Source organism: Perkinsus marinus (assembly GCF_000006405.1).
Source record: "Perkinsus marinus ATCC 50983 genomic scaffold scf_1104296964286, whole genome shotgun sequence".
NCBI lineage: Eukaryota > Perkinsozoa > Perkinsida > Perkinsidae > Perkinsus > Perkinsus marinus.
In genome coordinates, this window is record NW_003204723.1 from 57,513 (window position 1) to 66,698 (window position 9,186).

The window sequence follows — 9,186 nt, forward strand, 5'->3', positions numbered from 1 at the left end:
GTCTAGAAGCCCGAATCGAGTCAAATTGACTAAGTCAATACCGAACACGGTAAGTTTCTTGCAGGCAACTGCGGCCATCTCCCCCTTCAAGGGTGACCCATGACTGTCATAATTTAGGGAACTATGTCATGGCGTGACATAGTTCCCTGAATTATCGGAATTGGCCATTAGAAAGATGAAGAGGAAGCTGATAAAATGAAGACAGAAAACTCAACAATCCGGATACACAGAGAAACAGTTCATCGGTCCGAGTTTAATGTCATTAAGCTTTCGAACGGTTCGAATCGAACCCATGAAATGTCTTCAACATAGGTCTCACCAGAGAACAAGCAGGCAGCTAGATCTATATCTGAGGCATCACAATATGAAGACCATTGAGAAGCTGAATCTACGTCAAAATCTCCTACAGCAGGATCCCCTCGTTCTTCAATATGTTTATATAATTGAGCGCACTTAACTAATATCGTATCTGATAGCTCTGTCTCCGAGCGAGCACGAGGATTATCTAAATACGCCAACCTCTCCACTTCTCGTCACGAGAAGTGGACGATGTACGGGCACTGTACATCAGCAAATGTACCCAGCACTGCTGTACGGGTGGCTGAAATATTTCATAGTGAAATATTTCAAGAATGTTTCAGTGAAATATTTCAAATATTTCACGAAAAGAAATTTCAGTGAAATATTTCACTTTTGACGGTTTTCTTGCTTTTTTGAGAGGTTTACGTCAATAACTAATGCTTGAGGGCTCTCATCATGAATCACGGGTGTAGTTTGCCCTATCCCGGTTGAAGTAGGAATTGTTCCCTACTAGCAAATACTCCAGTCGTACCAACGGAATTGATATTTCTATCCGATAGGAGTCCTATCATAGGACCTATTGCGCGGTCCTGCAGCCTGATTGTACTACTAAGGCGTATCTTCTGGGGGTGATATAGTCAACCAACCCGCAGGTATTGATCTCATCATAAGATTCTTATGAAGAACAAAATAGCCTGCAAAGCCAGACAAAGTGTGCAAACTTTCGGTTATGGAATACTGAAATTCAATGTAATGGAGTTTCAACGATCTTCGTCTCCATTGTCGACAGCGCCCTCCTTCTCGAGAAGTCGGCGGGTGCTCCATCTCACGATAGGCATGAGATGGATTTGTATCGTACTACATTTGAATCAAATGATTTGGTCACAAGAGCTCATCCCAAACACCAACTCCAGTTCATCATTGAAAAGCTCGAATTTTGAGCTTCGAAATGGGAATAACAGAAGTTGTGCGTAATTTTTCCCAAAATCAAGTCAAACACAAAGTGAGAAAAATGCTTTAGAACTTCTGAAGTTCAACTTCATTAACCGGGGATGGTGCATTCACGGGGTTTGTGGCACGCGATTATCTACTTCGGCGAAGAATATGATGTACTTATCCGCATTTCCGCGAGTTAGGGACGGGATAAGGCAAACTGATTGGGCCTCACCGCAATCTCAAATAAGTCTTTGAGGACGTGGGTTAGTGGAACGAACTGACGCCCTTGCTAACCCTGATCAACAAAACTAACTAGATCATACATGTTCCCAAATTGAGGGCGAGTCCGAGAGGCTCTGTGCCGAGTATGCCTATCTATATAGCGCACGCCATGAAACGGCTGCTAGTCGGCACTATTGATTGAATTAATACAGACTTTCCCAATTTCAAGGGTTTGAGTTCAACTATGCCTTCCGAGGAAGAGGACAATCATCCGAGAAGTCAACAGAGGAACAACGGTGCCGAGCTAGAAGCCCTGCCACCTGGTGAAGACCGGCGTGCGTCTCGCAGGCTTGCTGGCCAACTGCCGCTTCCGCCACCCTCGAGGCTTCCACGAGAACTCAGATCATACGGACATCGCTCTCCTCGACGAGAACAGCCTACACCTTCACACAATGTACAGCGACATTCGGAACATGAAAGGCCTATACATTCCTGCGAAGGTCATCTACCTCCCCACGAAGAGAGTTCTACATTCTCACATACTGGTCATCTAGAGCCTCAAGAAGAAGGTTCTACATTCTCACATACTGAACATCTACCTCTTCAACAAGAACGCTCTATCTTCTCTCATACCGGTCACCTACTTTCTCAACAACAAGGTTCTATATACCATCACCACCGTCGCCTACCTCCACTACACGAAGGCCTCATGCCCTCATACTCCGTTCTCATGACACCTTCGACGACGTCACTGATGACATCGTCTACAAGTTCTTCAAGTTTCGCGGTCCAGTGATGGGTATTGCCGGCTCCCCAGCCATACTACAACTATCCGGTAGCATCATGGTTGCCGAAGCCAATGAGAGGACAGCTGCACGCTTGAATGGCGCGAACGGTGATCCGATGGCACACCCTATCAGACTAGCTCTCGACGGACCATGTCCAGCAACAGCTGAAGAGCTCTACGGTCTACATCCCCATCAACTATACCAGCAGAGACCAAGTACCGAGTAAAGTTTACTCAGTAAACTGACCGGTTCTCAGATGAGAGTGAAACATGGAGGCATACTATTATGAACGATTCTCTTTCTGTTGACGTATAGCATTAGATCAGGAGCGGAGTTATAGATATACTCCCCGAGTAAAAGTTGGTATTTTGAGGTGCAATTTTAACACGTGTATGCTAAGAATATGTGGAGAAAACGTTTTACCGGTCCTCGACTTCTCACTAACTACGAAGAGTTAGGCCCTGAAACTTAGAGGTCATATCAGGTAAAGCATAAGTACATACCTCCCTGAGCCGCGAGATAATACTCGTTGTGGTGGCTGCGCACGAGTCGAAAAACCGGATATGCTAAGAATATGTGGAGGGGTGTATCAGTCAAGAACGGTTCTTGAAGAACCTAGGTGTCCAATGGGGCCGCTATGCCAGACCATTCGAAGTTGATACGCACGAGAACTTGAAGATTGGTATTGACACATCCTCACGCGCGTTACTCACAGTGAACTCCGAATGCGCTTCTCACCGAAACTCGCCAAGATATAGCTCAAGAATACAGTGGGCATTTTGAAGACTCGTTGTTGCATACGACGCCTAATTGGCTCACGGTCATGCCCTTGGATTGCGATACGTTCGAAGATCAATAGAGTAACACTGCGAAGATACATGTGAAAGAGGCTAAGCCTCTGAGGCTTTGTGTTATACGCATTGAACCATTTTTGATAGCTCCATGTACCAGAAAGCAATTGTTCAACAAGAGTGATGCGACGAAAACTCCAACAGGACGAGAATCATTTCCCGCAGCTAGTCTATAGTTGAGAATAGTGGGTGGTGATCCGCCTGGCCCATATGCCAGGCTGAATCTGAACTCTCGGTCAACATGTTCCAAGATCTTCTTAGAAAGTTTTTGATATTTGACATGCTATATTTTTCATCCATTCTAACACTTCGGCGAAGTGTTAGACTAGACTATGCGAAGTGACTTCGCATAGTCTATAATCTCGAAACAGATGAGAGGACTCCACCATTGCCGTTCGAGTGTGATCAGTACTGCGATTTCTACGAGTCCGGCTCCTACTGCTAGCATTGGCAAACTCCTCTTGTCTGCTTCAGAAGTAATATACCTTGTTACTGTAGTGATTTACCGACCAGCCAGAGACCGGTCGAAACTACCACTAAGTTTGCGACCCCCCAGGAGCCAATGACCACTATAAAGCCCGCGATTACCACTGAACCCGTGATCACTGTCGAAGCTGTGTCTACCATCGATTACGTGTCAAGTACTGACTCGAAGACTACCTCTAATACTATAAGCAGTACTCTGGCCGATACCACCGTCGAGACTAAAGCTAGAGGATGTGATCAATACTGTGAAAGCATTGCTCCTGACAGATTTTTGTATGACTTATAAGTTGCCCAACGTCTGTTCGGCAACTGATGTGCCATGCAACTGTGACCTCTAATCTTCTCTCTTTCCAATAGTCCACATGCCTCAGACGACATGCCTTTGTTTATCTTCCTATCTGTTCTCTGATCAATTTCAATCTTATGTTTATATCATCAGACATTCAATGTGTATATTCTGATGCTTATTATTGGCACCTAATCAATAAGGAGCTCAAGTTATTGGATCTGTAGGGTTTTCTCGGATTCGATGCAAATGCAATATTGTTGACTTCATCTGGACTTCATCCAGCAGAGTCGCACTTATCCTTCTTATTATTCTCAGCGACAGAGAAGCTCAGGAGGTACGTTGATGGGAAAAACATCTCCATTTGATAGGGATTAGTGGTTTATGGTAAAATTTCATGATGCACGTAGTCACAATTAAAAACACAGAAAGTTTTCCACAGGCATCCCAGCATGAGACTTGTACGCGAGGCGTATTGGACCGTCCAATAGCTGATCACTCCATCGTCTATCGTCCAGTTTGGACGATAGAGTGATCAGCAGTTCCGATTTCAGTCATAGCTCGGCAGAGAGGTTATAGCTTACAAATATTGCTGAGACAATCACTACGTGAAGGTTTCCAAGGAGAAAACAGAAATGCTCCTCCCCCATCGTCGGCCTCGTGAGCATGTAACATGCTGCATGTTCAAAAGAACAATGCTCGAAGTAACAGCATATGCTCTTTCTGGGGTGCCGAACGTACCTATATTGTATTGCTATGATAGCCCTCAACTCGAAAAACTTTGAGCCATGGATTACAATTTGTAATCCCGCGGGTGATTACTGAGAAGAATTTTTTACTGATTTTTGTCTGCGACTTTTGTAATTTACAAAAGTCCAGTACCAAACTTATCGACGAGAGTTCTACTAAACAATGTCTAAAACCATTTCATCGTCACGCTCTGCGTTCAACGCGTGATCCACGCAGTTGGCTTAGTCTTGCTCACTAAGGGACAGTGTTGGAATAGACTATGTTCGCTTTCTGTAAGGGCTTCATATATGAAGGCGGCCAGGAGTGCCCAGAAACTAACAATTATCTACCTAATAATTAGGTCCTGTCGAAATGGAAAATTAGGTCCTAATTTTCCATTTCGTCACCGACACATGTAGTTGACCATTTGCCTACTTTCCCACACTGTTGAGCGATGTTGCGGCTAGTTCCATCGTTCACTGACTCTTGAGCGGTCATTCTTTCGGAATAGCTTTCGAGAACTAACTCTTGTGCAACCCAACATTCACTCTCTTCGTGACAAAATATCAGAAGACATCAAAAAATCAGATTCCAATTGTGAACCATTGAAGGAGATAAGATGTTCGGCGCATGAAGAGCTCCGAAATCACGAAATCCAGAGCATGTTCCACGAATCAGAATCGTTAATCCTACGCATCGCGGAGTCAACTCGTAGTTTCACGGGCTCTCAAGCATTCCTCAACAAGTCCGATCAGGAATATACGAAAGAGGAAGTCACCTGGTAAATCACGATCGCGGCACGATTCGAACGATATACCTGTGAACTTCACAATTCACAGATGTTCACAAGGAGGACAGAGTCGGAAAGTACCATCACGAGCAAACGAACCTATGAAGACTGACGGTTTGAGTGAAAGAACGTGGGAAGACTGACAGACTGACTGTTTGCTGTACCAATAGATTTACATAGCACATAGTGAGAAGGACGCCACTTCGAGATGCAAACACTCCAGAATGATGATCTGGAGGTGAGCTCTTCGAGATCACCATCACTCGTCATACATGCATATAGGACCGTACTTCCCAGCGTTCCAGGCGGACATGCCTGATGGACATCCCTGAAATGAATGAAAGTCTCAAACAATAATCCACAAAGTGAAGTTGGCATTGCCAACTCGGCAACATCATCATCACTCACGGTGTTAGGCACGAGGAAGCACCACCCTGATCGACAGTCAGTCTCGCGCGATGGGTAGACTGGGCAGCTTCTCCCTTCCCCTCCTAACATGCTGATGCCATCATCAGCTTCTCTCAAAGTCCTTCTAGCGCATGATGGAGCACAGACGAGTGCCACTACTTTCCCTCCACCCTGAGAAGAATACGTCATCACAGAAACATCGAGGTGGGGGTTTACACTGCCACCAATAGCAGCTTCGCCTCTTTGGCAGTAACAGTCAACGAGTTTGGTCCCGCTGATTTTACACGGACCCTTGGGGTGCTCGTAAAGTGTACCTGAGGCTCGTCAGTCATATCGCTCATCAGTAGGAGTATCCCACTCGGAGCAGCTAAGCTTTCGTATTCACCCACGGTGCCATACCTATCGAGAAGGGATTGTTGCAAGCAAAGGAGTAGGAGAACTCACGGATCACTTGATATAGCCAACGACAGAGTGGTTTCATCATAAGAACAGCTACCGATGAATAGAGAAGCGATGAGAGTCAAGGAGTGGAGCATTGGGATGATTGGAGTAATCAACTCGCCTGATGGGTCTTGTATTATCGGTCGACTCGCGAGATCGCGAAGCGGGAGCATACCCGGCTCTGTTGATCGATACAGTTGTAGTTTACGACTTGCAAACCGAACAATAGGCGAGGAGTGTGCTCAGAAAACAGTTCCGTGTGGAATACGAAGAGTGAAGCCGCTCTGCGTCACGCGTTGCGCGTGAAGACGCGAGTGCATGAGTACGTGGAGCACTCACACACTGCGTGTCACGGAGACACGTGACACTGCAAAAGTTGAGTGTAGACTGTGAATCAAACGGGGGCGAAATATCAGCTACTTTCAGCACACGTCTTGAAACACCCGCCAGGTTTGATGACATTTGTACTCACGAGCATGCCCCGGCAATCGAAAACCCCGAAACCGAATGTTTCGGTTTGGATTCGGTCAATGGACCAACCAAAACCGAAACGGTGTGGTCCATCTTGAAACCGGAACCGGAAAATACCTATATATTAGGTTCTTCGGTCTTCTTTCAGATTTAAGATGTAGTAAGGCAGTTTTTCAAGAAAAACCACCTAGGGTGGCACGCGGAAGGAAAAATAGAAAAATTATTTCCTTCGGAAGGAAATTTGAAATTTGAAGGAAAAATGAAGGAAAAATACGGAAAAATAAGGAAAAATAAAATTTTTCGCTTGGCCTGCCAAGGTTTGGCAGGCCAGAGGGTCACTATCTCATTCAATCAAGCTGCTGGCAGATGATTTGCACTCATTAATCACGTTTCAAAGTCTGATTAACTGTGACTGACTCAGAACCACACTGGAGGAGACCAGGGCGTGCGCTAAAGTTGAGCGGTTGAACATGCGCGTTTTCCATCGGAATGTTTCCCACGACTAAAGCTGTCGTTGAGCGTTACTTGATTGATTCATTGATGGTTGCGTCCCTTTGTTACAATCACGCACTCTGCCTCTGTGTTCTGTCGTCTTCATCATGGTGCATTAAACATACCATGATGGACCTGCGTCAAAATACACTGTATTTTGATGCAGTTGCCAGTTGTATAACGCTGGGTTATTTTGTGTTTCAGCGCAATTTTCAACCCTACACTACCCAATCATACACGTTTACATGTTTCAGCGCAAACCTTACACGACTGCAATCATCAAGAGTGTGGACTCGGCGTGGGAGAGTGATTCGTCCGCCTCGACATTGTTTGATCAACGGAATGGTAGAGTATGTAGTATCAGCAACAGTCTTATTTTTCTCGGCCAGCATTGGAAATGTCTTCCAGGGACCAGTGAAGCCTTTCTTTTCCGATCACTTTCACAGGTTCGAGCGCTCATGTCAGCAAGAAACGCAGACGGAAACACTGACGAATCACGATGCGAAGCGAGGTGCAAATGTTAGTCTGTCCATAACGATGATTATTGATCAGGTCAGAGCCTCAGACGCTGAGCCTGCGGCCGGTTACGGAACCACTGCCTAAATGTTGCGTCAGGGCTACCTATCCGTTTGTTTTGGAGTACGCTACGTTGATACTTTATCGTGTTGTGCTTGTGGGAGCGCAGCGTATCCCGCTCGAATAAAATGATCATGGTGCGAAGTACCACGCAATAACTGAAACCGCAACCTGGGCCTTCCAGTGAAAGTGCGAATCGAATTCTCGCTCGCCGCAAAAATCGTTGATCATCCTGGCGAACAATTCTTCCCTATACTCAGTCTAATCGAGACTACTAACACAGGCACATACCCCGACATTATCTGTTGTGAGACCCCTTCTTTTTTGGCTTTTTTATGCCCATTTATGGCAATTTTGAAAAATTTTTCTCTATTTTTCCTATTTTTCCTATTTTTCCTGTCCGAAAGAATTTTCTAAATTTCCTTCATCTTTCCGAAGGAAATGGAAGGAAATAATTGGAAGGAAATAATTCGTGCCACCCTAAAACCACCAATTGAAGGCCTTATTGTCCACAGACAAGCTGTAATCATCACGTTCTTTGCAAGTTTCTGAGTCAGATAAGTATGCTCGGTTAATACAATGATAGTTACCTTCACGGAAGTTATAACATTGTTATTGTAGGAGCTACACAAGGTGGCCACCGGCTAGGCCACTATGGCACAGACTCCAGAATTGTCCGTGCGGGTGACGCGATGAGTGATAATGTTTGCAACGCTAAATTTCCAACCACTATTTCTGTACAACACCAGTGCAAGTTCAGAAACTGAATTAGTTAGGCAAGACAGCTAAGACAGCTACGTGAATATTATCCAGTGATTGAGCGAATAACTGACGGGCCTCTTAATGTGTCACACATTGAGACTCTCAATTTGAGAGGCCCAATGGGCCATACACGGGCACTTTTTCGTGTTGGACTGTGGTCGTCGTCAGCTTTAATGGCCATGACACAAGTAGAGTTGTGTTGGTTGGAAAAGGTAATTCGTAGAAAAACCGACCTAAGGTCGGCGACCTTACGGTTATCACCCGTCACGTGACATAGTGGCGTGACGTAGAGTATTTATGGAGCGTCTCTTGCGTGCGTCACGAAGTGGCCGTCACGCCGTAGGGAACGGGCCCACGCCCCTCCACCAAAAGAGGTTGATAGAAAGTAAGGAAGCCCAAGAACACGTGTAGTGCACTTTATTGCACGAAAGTACAATTCGTATTCCCAAAACACCGCTACTTTGAATATGATTTGGGTCATTGAATGGCTCTTGTGTGCACCTTGATATGAAGTTATGTTGATATTTCACGATGGAGGTGATGAATTCAATGTTCCTTTTAATGTCGACGTTAGCAGATAGATTCTATCTTATAGAATCGACGCGGTTACAGTACCGGTCGAAGAGTTGCCCACCAACGCCAAAACGG